We start from the raw sequence: 18212 nt of genomic DNA, 5'->3' as shown, positions 1-18212 counted from the left end.
TAAAATGACCATTCAACAAGCAACAGTATGTTCATAAACAGGGTACATGCAGCATAGATACACAGATACATGATAATCTTCTTTGTCTTGGAGAGTGCTGGTTCATATCCTGAAAGGCGTCAGTGCAGACTTTCCATCAAGGCCTTTCTTTTTGAAGAGAGTCATATACTCGATTACAGTAGTTTCCCTGTATTTCGGAGGATTATCGTCCGATAACAGCTCCTTTATAGGTCCATACAATCTCGGGTTTGGTTGAAAACTCGTGACAAAAAAACTTCCCACCGATACTCTAGGTCCGACGGAATTTGCCTGCACCCTATGCTCCACGCTTACAAGACTGTCATTCGATATAAGCTGAAATAAAAGCAGGACAAATCAGAAAATAAATCGATCAGTCGTTCAGTTCTAAATCTGATTGTTTAATGTAATTTTCAGGACTTGCCTGTAGAAGATCTCCTATGTTAACGACCAAAGCCCCGGGGACTGGAGGTACATCAATCCATTGATTTTCATGAAGAACTTGGAGACCACCAATATGGTCTTGTAGAAGCACCGTGAGGAAGCTATTATCAGCGTGCTTGCTTGTCCCTAGAGTCAATCCGGCTGCGGACAGCCGGAGCGTAATGGCAGAGCTGACTGAGACCCTTTGCACAATCTATCTTTAGCAGATGATCAGGTTCAACCCCAGAGCTTCTGATATCAGCTCAAAGAGCAAATGACCCAAACTCATGATGCGGTCCGTGTACTCCACCATCATATCCCTACACCAAAATCATACTGGTAAAAAGTTCATAAAATTTCAGGGTTTATATATGTATATACCTTAATGGTTCAGGCAACTCTTCCCGGTTAAGAGGATCAGGAGCCATGATGCAACAAATTGAGTCTCTCCAGTTAGCTGCTGGCGCAGTAAAGAGATGGATATTGCTATTATGAATAATTTTTTTCGTAAAATCACGAGTGTAGAATTGTTTTTTGAGCTCGACATCTTGCTCGAAAAACCTACGTACACTAGTCTTCATCTCCTCAAGAACACTCACAGGTATTCCATGGTTAATGATCTGAAAAAAACCCCATTCCTTTGATGCAGTACGGACTTCTTGACTATCGACTTCCGAGTGCTACGATCCTCCTTCACTCCTTGAAGATCTATAACAGGGATAGTATACTGGAGGCAGTTGGAACATAAGTTTCCCCGGAAGTATCCGGTGGCTGATGAAACATTCGAGGTACCTCAGAAGTTCCAGCATCTACAAGCCCTTTGACACCGGCTTTTGTCTCGTCGAAAGCTTTGATTTCACTTGCTCGATCATATTCTCGTTCGAAAATGACTTCACCTGCCTTGGCTACCGCCATTTGTTTTCCTCTGGTATTTGAATGTAACCTCTGTATAAACAGTCTAGGTGAATGCCTGAACGACAAACACTAAAATTAGGATAAATAGAAGGGGAAACTAAAGATAACAACAAAAAGAGTGATGGTGACGAGAAATTATAAACAAGGAAAATGTTTGTGATTTCATTTTTCCATGATAATCACGTTGAAGATATTATATTATATAAATTTTAACACGTGAATGATTTTGTTTATTTAGCTTTGGACATATTCTTATCACTAATTTGACTAATCTTACCAATCTTACTCATCGTTGAAGATAACACGCCAATGATATTGTTATAATAACAATCATGTCAATCAAATTCAATCGACGAACATCATTCACACAAGTGTGCATTTGGAAGAGGCAACGGTGCTTTGCGACACCGCAAAATCTACTGAAACTTCTCTCACATCATACCAGACATCAGACCCGATAAAAACTCACGATGTTAAAGCATTACAGAGAACGGTTCTCGTGTTCTCGATCGTACTTCGACTAAACGAAAACGATTCAGGGGTTTGAAATGATCCCAACGTTGGTATGTTTTATGATACATAACATCAATAAGCAATATGAATCCAGGATTTAAAGATTCCAAGAAAAAGGGTAAAACAAAAAGATGCAGCAGATTTAAAATCAAAATTATCAAACCCTTTCTGGAAATTAAAAAACAATGAACTAAACTTTGTAGTTAACGTTATCATGCAGTCAAGGTAATAACATGCTCTTCTTCCACGTAATCTTGAAGGAACAAAGTCATGGTGCAAGCACATATGAATAGATATGTGGATTCACCGAGGTCGACAGAGATCGAAAAAAACCTAGATGTTCCTCTTCAATATGTTTTTGTTTTTGGAGCATTTTTCTTGTATCGTCTCTTGGGCATTGAGTTCTTCATGCTAATAAAGAAAAAAGAATAAAGCCCCTAACAGCGCCAAGTTCTGAAGAACGGGAATTTAGTTAGAAAAATATAATTTGAAACGGATTGCCGACATGAAATGTATAACTGGAAGGGAGAAATGGAACATATATCGACTACGAACCTGTGTGAATTTGGTGAAAAGTATAACAAATTCTTTCTTTCTGTGTCATAGTTGTAGAAGTCATACTATATAGGAGTAACAATGATTTGTTGCAGAACCTACACGGGTAGAATAGTGTAATACATCAGTAGACTTGTTGATAATCGAACTACGAACTAAAAATGATACATAAGTCCATAAATGAACCAGAAGATAAGCTCCGATACCGCTGTCAAATGTAAAGAGGATGCCCCCGGCACCTTTAAAGGCTACAGAAGCAGCAACTAGATACTTTATCTTTAAATAACAGCTCCAAGAGTTATGACGTTAGAAAAACATGACATATAAATAAGTTTATCTCAGTGATGAAATATAGCAATTCTTACATCGAATTTTGGCACTTGCAACCCGGTATGAGCTGATACAGTCTTTGAGAAGATGTTGAATTTTTGGTTTCAATGCCTTCGCTGCTGGCCCCCCATCGTCACCTAATTCATTGAACCTATACACACGAACACATAATGTAAGAGAAGAAACAAGCAAGGCACGCCTTAGCCCAAGCACAAAATTCCAGAATTCATATTCAAAGCTCAAGCTAGAAAACAGTTTTTCATTGAAAAAGAAGATCCCAAATCTCCTATCATCTACTGCTCTTTTAGATGTATGAGTGTTCGTGTTGTTGAACAATCAAATATCGAGAAGATACGAGTTTTATATCATCCGCTTTCTTACTGGTAAAGGTAAAATTAAAGAAAAATATTAAAAAGAAAAGGAAAATTGCTTGAGGGCTGAGGCAACTACGTTGTCTAGCACATCACCTAGGGATACCTTACAACACAGCGGTGAGCAAGGTATCACAACCCATCACCATATGAAAAGCCCCATGCCTCATCATGCAAGCATCATGATACCATGATCCAGCTTTCCTACAAGCATGGTTCATTTATAGCCTAATTCAGTCTTGTCCTCTTTGGATCCCATAAGTCCCTCAAGATTTTGTGACCCTAAGACCTCTCCTTATATTCTAGCCCAGGGAGCATACCTAACACTCTTTGATTCAGGTAAAAGGAGATTCGAGCCTTGCTCTTTGAGCAAGGGATCATGGCCTAACCACTTGAGCCAAAGGCTTAGGTTCATACTCCTCTTTAAAAATCATTCAACAGTTAATCATTACCATTTATGTATACATCTATACGTACAACTGCCATAAGGCTTAAGCATCTAAGCAATTTAACAGGAACTTCATCAATACTTTTTTCAGACTTTTACATGTATAAAGAATTTTATCGAATCAAAACGTGTAGATTTTGATTAGTATAATTATCTTAATATTGAAATTTGTTGGATTGAAATTGTTTGATACCAACATGACTATTGTATTCAACGACTAACATAAACTCGTATATAAATCAAAGTTTTGGAGTTGCAATAACATTGGACGTCATTTCCAGCATGCCACAAAGTTCAGGAAACAACCCTTTTCTCATTTCAACATAAACTTCACCATCCCAGTTACTTTTGGCCAAATCACCGGCCATTTTCGTTCCGGCGTTTCTAACTCCTCCCTCGCCGTCGTGGACGGCGTCCACGATCCCCATTTTCAGTGCCTCCTCGCCCTTTATCTTCAACCCACGCAACAACATATCGCGCATTCTCCCTAAAAAAGCCATGAAGATTTCAGGAACCCTAATATCTCTATCCAACTCGCTCATGCAGAGCGCGCCTCTGTCACGTCTCATGACCACGTATCGTGACAGAACGAGATCATTGCGCCGGAAGCTACGGCGTGGCCGTTGACGGTTGCGACAGTCGGCATGGGGAGGGGGATGAAGGCTAGGATAAGGGGATTGAGGGAGTCGAGCAGGCGGTCGAAGCGTTGTTGAGCTTCTTTATTGAACCTAGCCGTGGCATTGACCCAATCGAGGTCTAAGCCATTGCAGAAGAACTTGCCGTGGGACACAGTGACGAGAGCCGAACCACGTGTCGACTGAGCCTTGGCTCGTGAAAGTGCGACGACGATTGAGCTGAACAGGTCGGGGTTGAGCCGGTGCTCGACGGTTTTGCGGGTGAGGGTGAGGATGAAAAGTTCCGTCGTTTCACTAACGAGCACATTGGCTCGGAACGTAAAATGGTAAGCTACGAAACCAGGGCGATCGGCGTTTAAATTTGGTTGCTACAAATGAAGTAAACTGACCAAATTTAAAGGCTGAATATGCAGCTTCATCTTCAACACATTAATATATATTTTTGTTGGGGTGAATTGCCTTTATTAAGGGAGGTTGGGCTTGCCAATTCCTTTCGTTTATGGGCCTGAAAAGGCCGTTATGAACCCATATTCCATAAACAATTTTCAACTGAAAATCTTTTAATAAAGAAAATGTTAATTAATTCCAAAGTATTGATTAATGGGATTCTTTATTCTCAAATTTTAATTAAAACGTTATCATCACTCTTTCTTCTTTTAATTCAAATTTTAAAATTTTATTTATTTTGAACTTAATTAAACTTAAATGATTATAAAATTTCTTTAATTATTTATTCGAACTCGATTCGATCCAGATAGAAAAATACACATAAAATGATATTTTATTCAAAGATTTGTTGATTATGAAAGAGAAAACGTTGACCGATTGATTAATTACTAAGAAGTGGTTTACACTTTGATGAGTTTCTGATTATTATGAATCCAATTATCCATTTGCTTATCCAATCAGTCAAAAAGATTAAACTTATTCTAATCTTTTGGGGAACACTAAAAAACAATGTTATCCCCACTTGATAAAGATTTTCAAACACCAATCATCATAAAATTTCATTAATCTTAATTCACACGTATTTTTAATTCGAATTGACGGGTTTCGATCTAACCCGACCTGACAGTGTCGAATTTTTTAATATATATATGTGTGTGTTCAAGTCGGGCCGGATTGAATTTTTTAATGGTTGAAGCTGGGTCAAATTCGAGTGGAGGCTGAAAAACCCCGACCCGACCCCAGGATAATAATATAATTTATTTTAAAAAATTATTATTATTTTAATTAAATGATTAATTTATATCGGGTTGGATCAGGTCGATAAAAAAACCTGACTCTAACCTGATCCGTTGTCATCCCTAGCAGTATATGTTCAACCATTTGATATTGAACGCTCACACCCCTTAGATTCGTGATCGCTCGAGCCCAAAACATTAAGGAATAATAACAATTTATTTACTATTAAGATAACTCGATTCTTGTTTTTCTTAAATATATTTTAATTATTCTTATCATATTTATATCATAAATCGTGTGTATAACTTGTAACCATCCATTTTATGCTTTGTTGATTTCTCCTTTGCAATGCAACTTCTCCACTAAACTTTGCTTACTTCATAGGTTTGACGATAAGTTACACTATGGTTCCATACGACTGGAACAGCTCAAGAATGGCCAAATTGTTAGTTAGATCCCTATAATTTTTTAAATTATAGTTTAACTATGAAATTATTCGAGTTATTTCTTTTGGGTTTTGTGTACCATGTTTATACTATATATAGGCCCCATTTGATTGGAACAAATAAAGAATGGTCAAACTGCCATTTAGATCCCTGTCAAAAATTTGAAATTATTGTTTAGCTACGAACTTATCCGTATTTTCAAGTTGTATTTTATGTGTATATGTATCATGTTTGTATTTCTTATGGATACTTTTTTGTCACATTTAATTTTTTTTAATTATATTTAATATCATATAATCGTATAGTTTAACTTGTAACCATCAACTAACTATTTATGTTGCTGATTCTCCTAACAATGTAACTTGTCCACTAAACTCTGCTTACTACTTAGGTTTGACTATACGTTACACTATGGCCCCCATTTGAATGGGTAAATTATCATTTAGATCCCTATAATTTTGAAATTATGGTTTAACTATTAACTTATTCGAGTTGTTTCTTTAGTTTACATCTTTTAACCCTATCTTAAGAATCTGTTTAACTCGAATTCGGATATCTTTTATAATAAGTTTCACATTCACATTTATAAAATTTAAGATTTAGAATTTAAGGTCTCGTAGTAATTATAAAATCTTAAATATGAAATGAGGAGCGAAGGGTCGGGAAATGGTCCTGTCCCTTCAACCTCTTGGGGCCCTTAAGAACGATTTCGAACATAATATAAGTATATAAATCATAGCTAAATTTATTTACGAATCAAATCGAATATAAAAATTAAAAGATTTATATGAATTAGATTATTGAATAGATGTAAGGGGAACCAACAAAAGCAAAAACATAGGAAGAAACATGGGATATGTTCATAGCTGTCATATAACATTAGCCCCAACATTGAACTCGGTCGGCCTGTCCCTTTACATATGGAGATCATAAGCTGTTAGCATCGCCATGACTCACTTCTGTCTTTTTTTAATAATGTTTTTTTCTTCTTTATATCATTTAAATGAAATGATAAATATTGGAATTTGAATTGAAATCTCATCCCCAGGCCTTTGTTTTTGTCAATTTTTGCTTGTTTACTTTCACCTGTTTTTGTCAAGGTTGGCCAACCCACGAGGCTTGTTCTTGTTCAGTTTTTCATCCATTACGGCTAGGGATGGGCATGTGTCGGGTTGGGTCCGATTTCCGGCCAACTCGACACAATTCAAAAATTTTATACCTCCACCCGAAATCTAATCTGACCTGAAATTTGACTCGACTTTGGTGATAAAATCCAACTCCGACCCGAAATAATATAAAATTATTAATTTTATTTAATAAATAGGGACTTAATTTAAAATATATATATAAAGAGGGGTTTTCTTGCAATGATCCCTAAATATATAAGGTATTTTATATTTTTTTCGGGTCAGGTCGGAATTCTTTCACCCTAAACTCGAACCCGATTTGAACCTATTCTCAAAAAAAAAACTTGACCCGACCTGAACCCAAATTTTTTTAAAAAAATTAACCCGATTGGGTCGGATTCAGATCATGTGCCTATCCCTTATTACGACAATTAATTTTTAGGGTAATTATGCATTTAGTACCTAAACTATCAGTTTTTGTCTGTTTTAATACTTAAACTTTTAAAATTTTCAAAACCACACCTAAAGTTTAGTTTTTGTTTCATTTCAGTACCCGTCGTTAAAAACTTTAGTTTCTGTTTGTTAAATTCTAAAAAATGAAAGTTTAGGTGCTAAATGGACTAAAACTGATAGTTTAGGTACTAAAAATATTAAGTTTTTAACAGTGGTACTAAAATGAAATGAAAACTAAATGTTATGTAAGATTTTTTTAAAAAAATAAAAGTTTAGGTACTAAAATTGATAGTTTAGGTATTAAATGCATAATTTACCTTTTTTTTATTAGTGTTATAGTTTGTGATTTGAAATTTATTTTATATGACATAAAAAGTTTATAGTGCACCTCATTTAGTGAAGAAATAAATTAGAATAAAAATAAAGATTTTTATTTTTTTCTCTCTTTTAATTCGTTTGACTATAATAAAATTCTTCTTCTTTTTATTTATAATGTTTCTCGATTGTGATTTTTAATGTAAATATATATGTTTTTGTCTTTTTTATTATTATCTTCCAACCATTTACTTTTATTTATAATAAATATTTGGATATACAAATGATTTTTTTTCATTAATACTTTTTATATATACACACTCAAAAAGCCATCTCTTGGTCTTAGGAAATAAAATTGAATTATAGATATTAAGGTGCTTACCCTACATTCTAAACCAATTAAGAAAAGAAAGTCCCACACCCAACATTCTCCATAGGCCCTTACCCTACATTTGCCCTTTCTAGGAAGGAACTATTTGATTGGGTTTTGCCGGGTAGAGAATTAATACACACACACACACATATATATATATATATAAAGGGACATGATCCAATTATACTGTGTATAACTCTTTTAGTTTTACATTCTTTGAGGATCATTGGATGAGAGAAATTAAAGGTTGAGATTAATAGTAGAAAATAAGAAGATATTCACTTGGAGAAAAAAAAACAATGAGTTAATCTCAACTGTCTATTTTCACTCATTTAACGGTCATAAATCTGTGTAAAATTAAATATTTATGGATCCGCCACTGAATGTGACTAGGCGTTGCAGTGACCAAATTGTAACTAACCAATAACATATGTGATTGAAATATAACAATTATAAGTTGGTTGGTCAAAATCAGAGCCGACCCTGGCATAGGCCAGGGGGCGACCGCCTAGGGCCCCAAGCTTAGAGGGGCCCATTTTTAAAATTATTTTTAAGTTTAATAATTAAAAAATATTTTAAACATATTTTTTTTATTTTAAATACTCGAAAATATGGTAATTTAGTGGGCCTCAATAATTTAAAAAATTTAAACATCATTTTTTATTTAAAAACTCGAAAATATATAATTTAGTGGGACCCATTTTAATGATGAAAGAAATCTAAATATGAGCCCCCACTTATCTTCTTGTCATCACCTTCTGGCCTAGTCCTTAATATGTCAGATCGGACCTAGTCAAAATCGAAAGGAAATGAAACAAAAACGACTTTTACTATAGTTTATTCCAAATAATATTAGGTTTGACTCTAATCTATTTTTTCTATATTCATTATTATTTAATTTGACCATCATTCACAAATAATTTTACATTTTAAAAACGAGTCCTTATGAATTCATCATGTGAATTCAATGATAAAAAGAAATATTGTTCTCTTTAAGGGTGCGTTTGGTTCACGAAATATAAAATTATCGGTGGGAATAAGATTACCGGTTGGAATAAGATTACTGGGAATGTTGTATTTTTGTGTTTGGTTCGTTTAGTAGGAATGTAATATTACAGTGTTTGGTTAAATGAATAAAAGATTATTGAAATGTATATTTTACCAAATTGTCCTTATTATATATTTGTTTTTTAATAAGTTGAATTCTACTATAATTTATATATTTTCTTTAAAAAATTAAATTCATAAAATTTATATAATTTTTTTACAAAATTAAAAAGATAATATGTTTAATAAAAGGGTAAAATTTTATTTTAACCCCTAAACTTCATATAAATTCTAATTATGAACTTTTTTTTGTCAATCTAAAATAGTTTAAGGATAAATTTGCAATTTAACATTCGTAGAATTCTTTTTATTCAATGACAGAAGAATGATATTTTTTTAAAAAAAATAAGGGCATTTTATTCCAAAACGTTGGGAATGTAAAAATACCTAAGGGAAGGGGGAATCAATTCCCGGACATTCCATTGCCCCGGTAATCCAAGATTACCTGAACCAAACGCCCTCTAACGATTCTAGTTCGAGTAATTATGTCTATAAGATATATGTACGTTGTCAATGACTTAAAACATTCTAAACATATGTTATATTATAATCACTCTAGACTAATAAAAAATGAGTACTTGTACTTTTAAAAATAATTAATATATATATTTAAAATTAATGGATTGGATGCTAATCCCCTTCCTTCATGTGTGCATGTAAACCAACGTCAAAGCTATTATGCTCTATGTAAGGAAAATATGTGGTACATTTGTATTGGAAATTAAGTCAAACTACAGGTTGGTTTGTGTGGGTTGCTTCCCTTTTTGACCTAAAAAGTGGGTTAAATATGGTTTTAGAATCGGACCGGTTAGCGAATCGGTCATGTTATCGGTTCATTGGTTCAACCGGTCGAACCGGTCGACGGTCGAAAGAACCGGACGACGTCATAATTATTTAAAAAATTAAATAAAAATACCAAAAATATTTAATAAAAAATAATTTTTATATCACAAGTTATATTCAAAGCAAGTCATAACATATATAAGTTAAAAACCATAAAATCAAGTGAAACAAAATGATTCAAACAACATAATATTTAAGGTAAAACATATTAAATAATAAATATAATTATATAACTATAATAAAAAATAAATTTGGGGTTAAAAAAATCATAACAAAATTATATAACTATAATTATATAACTATTCTTTCACTTCAATCAAGCTCGAATTTTAGGCTTCAATCGAGCTTCTAATTTTTTTTTTTTTTAGTTCAAGCCTTTTTGAGTTCAAGTTTCAATATTATATTTCGAGTTTGAGTTGAACTTGATAATTTTTAGCTTGTGAATTTGACTTGAGTTGAGCTTACTTTTAAAGTTTTCAAATTCGAGTCGAGCTCAGCAATACTCGAGTTCGACTTGGCTCGTTTAACAAACGACGTTGTTTGGTTTAATTTTTTTTTTAAAAAAAACAAAAATCCCGGTTTTTCCCGGTTTTTTTCGGTTTTCAGTCCGGTTCGAACGGTTCTGGCCGGTTCACACGGTTCAACCGGTTTAGATTGAACCGGACTAAGCAACGGTTCCCGGTTGAACCGGTTGAACTGACCGATCCGTCCGATTTTCAAAACAGAGGTTAAATCCACTTGATATGTAGTACTATTGAGGTATCACCTTCTGGGCGCGCAGCTTTAATATAAGGTTAATAAAATACATTATCGGTTTTGTTATTATTTTTTAATAAATTCTATAAAAAAATTACATAGCTGACCATATTCCCATATATAATAGGATAAGGGGAGGTAGGGTAGTAGGCTGCCCCTAACGTCAAGTTGAGAGCAGTTTCCGTGAAAGACCTCCGTTATAAATTGTCCTCCGTGTGACTCGATCCCACAACCACAAGAATAAGAGCCTTACGCTCTACCAACTAAGCTAGATGGGCAATTCCTATAAAAACAATTACATAAAACATTATTATTTCTACCGGTTTTGTTATTATTGGGCGCTTTATCGGTTTTGTTAACATATTCGGTAAAGCGCTACCTAAAACATTATTTTTTTCTACAGGTTTTGTTATTATTGGATACTTTACCAGAAATTTTAAAAAAAGATTAATGTTTTAGGTATAAATAATAATGTTTTAGGTAATTTTTTACCGGATTTGTTAAAAAAATAATAACAAAATCGATAACGTCTTTCCTTAACCTTATATTAAGATTATCGCACGGTAAAACTTCCCCTTTTAAGTGGTGATATCAACCTAAAACAACAGTGGACCTTCAATGTAATGAATGCCATGAATGTACTATCTCAATTACCTATCCCATGCTGCTAACATAACTTTATTGTCTTGTTTAATATAGAAATAAAGTTTAAATTTTAAATTTTAAAAATAAATTTATTTAGCTTTATAACCATGGGATTTATTTAAATAATGTAGATGTTTTCGGTTTCATAAGTTGTTCGTCAATTTAATTTTCATTAATCATTGACAATTTACATTTTACGTATATAATTATTCGAATCTGAATTCCTTACAATAATTATAATTTAATATAGGTTCAGAATTTCTCTTGACTTTTAACGACATATAAACACACCACATATATAACTATTTGAATTTAAAATCTTTTAAAAATAATATTTTATTTAACTACGGAGACTATACAAAGAAACAAAAGACTATACCTTCTTAACAATGATTAAAGATTAAATCTTTACATAATAAATAAAGCAAATTAGATTAAAGGATTATAAAAAAAAATACCACCACCTTCATTTCAAACATCCACACCTCTCTTCTTTCAACCCTGTCCTTTTCCTGTCTTTTAATTCTCAGCTCAAAACTGAAACGAACTCAAAATCCCCCATTTTTAAATGCTCGAGGAGAATTCCAGTTTCAGCAGTTGAAACCCACAAAGGCAGAAAAACAAAGGTCGAAACTTTATCCGGCAATGGTAGCAGAAGCTTGGATACTCAAAATGGGAAACCAGGTTAGCTCCAATCTCAAACATGCATTCCTCCTCGACCCTTCTTCCAAAAAGAACAACAACCCAACACCCAAAAAACACGAAACTGTCGGTATCTTGTCTTTCGAAGTCGCCAATGTGATGTCCAAATCCATCCACCTCCACAAATCCCTGTCCGAGCCCGAGATCTACAAGCTCAAATCCGAGACCTTAAACTCCCAAGGCATCTCCCTTTTGATTTCCTCCGATGAGAAGCATCTTCTCACCCTTGCTTTGGCCGAAAAGCTCGACGAGTTAAACAGGGTCGCCCATGTTGTCTCTAGACTAGGCAAGAAATGTAATGAACCTGCTTTACTAGGTTTCGAGCATGTCTATGGTGATGTCTCGAGTGGGGTTATTGATGTTAGAGAATTGGGGTTTTAGTCAAAGATATGGATGGAATGGTTAAGAGAATGGAAAGCTTTGTTAATCCCACTGCGAATTTGTATACTGAAATGGAGGTTTTGAATGAATTAGAACAGGCTAGTAAGAAGTTTCATGTGAGCCAACATGAGGAAAGCAAGAGAGCTTTCGAGCAAAAATTGATTTGGAAGAGACAAGATGTAAGGCATCTTAAGAATGTTTCACTCTGGAACCAGACATTTGATAAGGTTGTCGAGTTGTTGGCTCGGACTGTTTGTACTATTTTTGCTAGGATTCTTGCTGTTTTTGGGGAGTCTGCTTTGGAAAAGGATAGTGACTGTAGGAGGGTTAATGGCGGTTTTCGTGATCGAGGGGCAGTTGTAGTTTCGAAGCCATTGAGACGGGGTCTTAGTAAGAGTAGTAGTGTTGGGAGTGGTCAGCTTGGAGTGATGGAGAAGAAGGGAGTCTGTTCGAAGCATAAGGGGATTGATTCTCGAAAGGGTGAGGTCGGGTTGTTTCGGGTTGAGGATTTCGGTTTCCACTGTGGGACTAGTCCTGGGAGGTTTTTAACACATTGCCTTAGTTTGAATTCTTCGGTTTCAAGGTACGATGATGATGATGACAACGATGAAAATGGGAGCGTTGATCGACATAGCCAGATTTCGGGATGTTGTAGTGCCGCAAATGATGGGCTGATGAGAGAGGGACGGAATGCGTCCCCATTTCTACGGTCTCAACTTGGTGTTCCTTTGAATGGAAATCACAGACAGTCCAAGTATAGTGTGTTGAATAATGCACAATTTGGTCCTAAAAGTAGGTTAGCTATATATGCTTCACCCTCCACTGTGGGAGGCTCTGCTCTCGCCTTGCATTACTCCAATGTAATAATCATCATCAAGAAGCTACAGCGCTACCCTCATTTGGTTGGCGAAGAAGCTCGAGACAATCTGTACCAGATGTTACCGACGAGTTTGAGACTGTTGCTGCGGACTAATCTGAAGTCCTATGTCAAGAACTTGGCCATATACGATGCTCCATTGGCTCACGATTGGAAAGGAACTCTGGACGGGATACTAAGCTGGCTGGCCCCCTTGGCACACAACATGATCCGATGGCAAAGTGAGCGGAATTTCGAGCAGCAGCAAATCGGTGCTCGGACAAACGTTCTCCTCCTCCAGACATTGTATTTCGCCGATAGAGAAAAGACCGAAGCAGCTATCTGTGAACTTCTCGTAGGGTTGAATTATATATGTCGTTACGAACATCAGCAAAACACGCTACTGGACTGCGCAAGCAGTTTCGATTTCGAGGACTGCATGGAATGGCAAATGAAATACGGAAATGCGTACATCGATTGATTACGAATGTCTAAAAGCTTACAAATACCTGTAGAGACTTGTAGGGCATTCACCTCCAAAGGTCCAACATACGCATCGAAAAGCTTTCCCGTAATCAAATCTTCGACTCGATTAACCTTTTCGCCTCCGAAGGTATACTTCTTTCGTATATAATTCCGATCGATTTGTATAAAAAGAAGTATGTGTACATGTTTCTCTGTACATTCATTACAAGTTCCATCTCTTTTACATGCGAAATGAATAGCATCATTGGTTTTGAGCACTCCTGAAATCTACATGGTTTCTTTTTTATCATAGCATGTTGACTGGTATAATGGGAAGCTAGCATTCATCATTTGTGTCCCCTTCTTTGTTCCCTTCTGGATGACAACCGAGGCATCCACTTATTAGTTTTCCGGCTTGGTGCCGAGCCCGTTTCCGGTGTTGTACCGTCATTTTTTTTCTTCTTGAATTTCTTGTGTCCGATCTTAGAAATACATGAGAAACTATTGAATATACTTGTATACGATACTTGCAGAAAATCCGAGTATCATAGCATTTGCTGGCTCATCTCGAATACTCACTTCTATTTCTCTATCACAATAGAGCTTAAATAACAAATGTATTTTTTTATAATTTAGTCCTTCAATTTTATATTTTATTCAATTGGTTTTATTATTGTAATTTTTTTTCTTTTATCAATTCTTTGACTCATATATACTTTCATCGATACTTTTTCTCAAAACACATTGTTTTAAAAAATAAAAATATATTTATATGTAATTTGATTGAACCTATCAAGTGATGAAATAGAATGTTGTTCTCTCTAAAAGTTCTGAGTTCAAACAGTTGCTTCTGTAGATTATGTGTTATCACTATGTCGAGACGTTCCTTTTAAAATCTGGCGTCAATTAAAAAAATTGGGATTTTGTAGAAAATTATTTGCCTCAAATAATTTGGGACTCGAGTTTTTTTTTATAAAAAAAACAACAAAGTCGGTTTGTGGGGTTGATACCAATCTTTGATTAGGGTGTGATTATGCACCCAAAAACATATTTGTCATTTTAATAAAAAATATTAATTTTAATTAAAACAATTTTACAGTTTGGGTTATCAAAAATTTTAGTTCGGGAGTCGGTTACTCGAGGGGAAGAATTAGCACTCCAACAACGTCCTAAATCGCTACCTAATTAATTAATTAGTTGTCCTTGTAATAAAACTTATACGTTCGAATATAATTTATTTTGATATCCCTGTTAAACACATACAAAATAAGACAAAATTTAAAAAAACTTACATCAACAAATACGATTAATTAATTATTTTACCAACTTTAATGAGAATAAGGATATTCAATTATTTAAAGATATCGATACTATAACTTAGATTCGATCTAACAACGGGCATACATATAAGAGTAAACGCATATGTACATGTATTTAATATATATATAATGACAATGTTTTGATTTATTCAAAACGGGATATGCACTATACATGCAAGGTATATAAATATTAATAATTATAAATATTAAGAATAAAAATAATATTCCGAATATTTAATATTAATAATATTGTTCAATATATTGATCCCTCTTGATTTTCTGTAACTGCATTAAGTTCCTCATAGAGTTTCGAACCGATATAAGTTCTTAAAATTTGTACAATTGTACTTTCACATTTGAATTTTTTAAAGAAAAAAATTATGAAATATTATTTATTTTTTTGAAAGAAAATGCGAGCCTCGTTAAAAATATCTCGTAACTCAATCGAGTCGAAACACAATCAAAACAACGGAACGGAAGGAATGAAATATTGTTAATTCGACAATCAATCCAAGTCTTAATAAGTATCACATGTTTCTATTATAAGTGTCCTTTTAGATTAATCTTTAAACTTTTAAATATTTTAATTTTATTTTTAAATTATAATTTTAATTAGTTTTAAAATTTTAAATATTACAATTTCATTCCTAATCATGATTCTCATTCTAACTTAGTCCCTAAACTTCTAATTTCATCTTTAAAAATTTATCCAAATATATAATTTCTTTCGACTATAGTTTAACCTAATTTTCCCCCAAACATATAGTAACATAGATTGGCTTAACGATTTTATCAACAAGTAATGTAATTAATGTATACAGATAGTTTGAGATGAAATCAAAAATGTTTAAGAGTTTGGGAACTAATTTCGAATGAGAGTCGTAATTTAAGGATGAAATTGAAATATTAAAAAGTTTAAAAACTAATTTAGAATAATAATCATAGTTTGAGAATAAAATTAAAACATTCAAAAGTTTAGAGATTAATTTAAAATAAAAGTCATAGTTTAAGGACGTGATCTTCCTTAGATACAACCGACTACCGAACTTTAATTTATATCTAGTTGAGAATTCGTTGATGTCTAACTTAAAATGATCCATAACAATTTAGTTTTTTTTAAATGTTTTTCAAAATAAAATATTTTTCATACCAAAAAACCGTTTCAACGAAAGTGTTCAATGGTAACCGAAGTCGGAATCCGACTTTCGTCCCTCCGGAAAATCATCTCATCTATCAGAGGATAATTCACCGTTATGACTTAAAACGAGATGAAAATATCTCTCACGTTTGATTAAACTATCATTTTGGAAACTATTCTTTTTTTAAAATATTTTATCCCCAAATATTTCATTTTAAGATAAAAAGACTAACGTTTGATTAATAGTTACTTTGGTCCTTATTCTTTTTTGGAGCATTTTAGCCCCCAATATTTTTATTTTAGGGCAAAAAAGTCCCTATTTTGAAGTATTGACTGTTTATTAAATAATAGTTTTCATCCACATATGGGTCTTTTTGTCCGAAAATAAAATGTTATGGTAAAATGCTCTAAAAAGAATATGAATCAATGTTATAATATTTTTTGGTATTATGCGAAATATAAAAAGTAATAAAATGGAGTCAAGGTCTAAGTTGCTTAATTTTGAAATTGATAAGGGCCTAAGAAGTATTTAACCAAAAAATGAGGTTGCCCTGATTTGCCTAATTTCAAATTAGCAGGGACTTTAGAAGTATTTACACTGAAAAATGAGGGTCCAGGGCATAAATTTTCCTAGTTTTAAAATTAAGGACCTAAAAAATAATTGGACCCGGAAAATTATATACTACATAGTTTCGTTCCTGCAGAAAAATCGAGCCACAAACCCAAATGACCTCATGAACCCAAATCGAACCAAACCTAAAACTATTAGAGTAAACTACACATTTATACCTAAATTATTAGTTTTAGTCCGTTTTAGTATTTAAGCTTTTATTTTTTTTCAAAATCATGCCGTACGTTTCATTTTTATTTCATTTTAGTACAATCAGTTAAAAACTTAACGCGTTTAGTACCTAAACCATGAGTTTTGATCAATTTTAGTACCTAAACTTTCAATTTTTTTCAAAACTTAATGTTAAATTTTGAACTGATATACTAAAATAAAATAAAAGCTAAAATTTTCAAAGGCGGGATACTTAAATGAAATAAAAACTAAACTTTAGGTATGGTTTTAAAAATAAATAAAAATTTAGACACCAAAACGGACCAAAACTGGTGATTTAAGTACTAAATGCGTAGTTTGCCAAAACTATTAAAACCTAAATTGATTTATTATCAACTAGACCCAAAACCATCCTCCCTAGGTTAAAGCAAATGGACAAAATGAACGAATTTGAAACATTTAGGAGAAGATTAGTCGAAAAATAAACATACCTTGGGGTATAATGGAATGGCATGCAAGGGGCAAAGTTGAGGAACAGTAGCTAAACACCACATGGGAAAGAAATAGAAGGGCTGAAACGAAAGGTAAACATAACACATCCGTTGAAGCAAAGACATCCTCGACGTCAACCTATAGACCAAAGGACACAGCCTGGGGAACGTGACTTGGAGAGCCCCACAGTTCCATCTCGCACCTTGCAACAATGTGTCGTTCAACTTGGCCGAGGCTGTTCCCAAGAATGCCGGCCTTGGGGGATTGTAGAAAATAGATTTCCAGCCTTTGGAGTGCAAAGTGAAGCCCGTTAGATAATCTTCTAATTGTACAAGAATCCCACCTGGTTTCCCCTCCGAGATTCGTGCTCGTAGTTGCAGGAGGCCAAGAATCTGGGTTTCTTTGAGCAACCTGCTGCTAATGTCTGTGTTGTTGTTGTTGTTGTTGGTAGGGTTTAGTGATTTCACCAACTCGTACTAGTTATAGGCTTATTCTATATTATTTTTTGAAAGATTTTGACTGTTGAATTCATGTTTATTTTATTAATTGAAAATTTTAAAAATAAAGCTCCAATGGGGTCTTGAGAAATGTATAGGAAAGGAGGCTGCTATGACTTGATA

The 18212-nt window shown here is 33.8% G+C and overlaps 4 pseudogenes; 1 reads left to right on the top strand and 3 right to left on the bottom strand.

The window, feature by feature from the left end:
* Positions 1-11: 11 nt before the first annotated feature.
* On the bottom strand, positions 12-18118 carry LOC120114489 (annotated as a pseudogene).
* Positions 2110-3540, bottom strand: LOC120218860 (annotated as a pseudogene).
* Positions 3813-5537, bottom strand: LOC120218849 (annotated as a pseudogene).
* LOC120114458 lies at positions 11964-13972 on the top strand (annotated as a pseudogene).
* Positions 18119-18212: the final 94 nt, after the last annotated feature.

This window comes from Hibiscus syriacus, unplaced genomic scaffold, assembly GCF_006381635.1.
Source record: "Hibiscus syriacus cultivar Baekdansim isolate YM2019G1 unplaced genomic scaffold, ASM638163v2 tig00000778_pilon, whole genome shotgun sequence".
Classification (NCBI taxonomy): domain Eukaryota; kingdom Viridiplantae; phylum Streptophyta; class Magnoliopsida; order Malvales; family Malvaceae; genus Hibiscus; species Hibiscus syriacus.
Note: the sequence above shows the minus strand (reverse complement) of the source record. Positions and strands in the feature narration are given on the sequence as shown.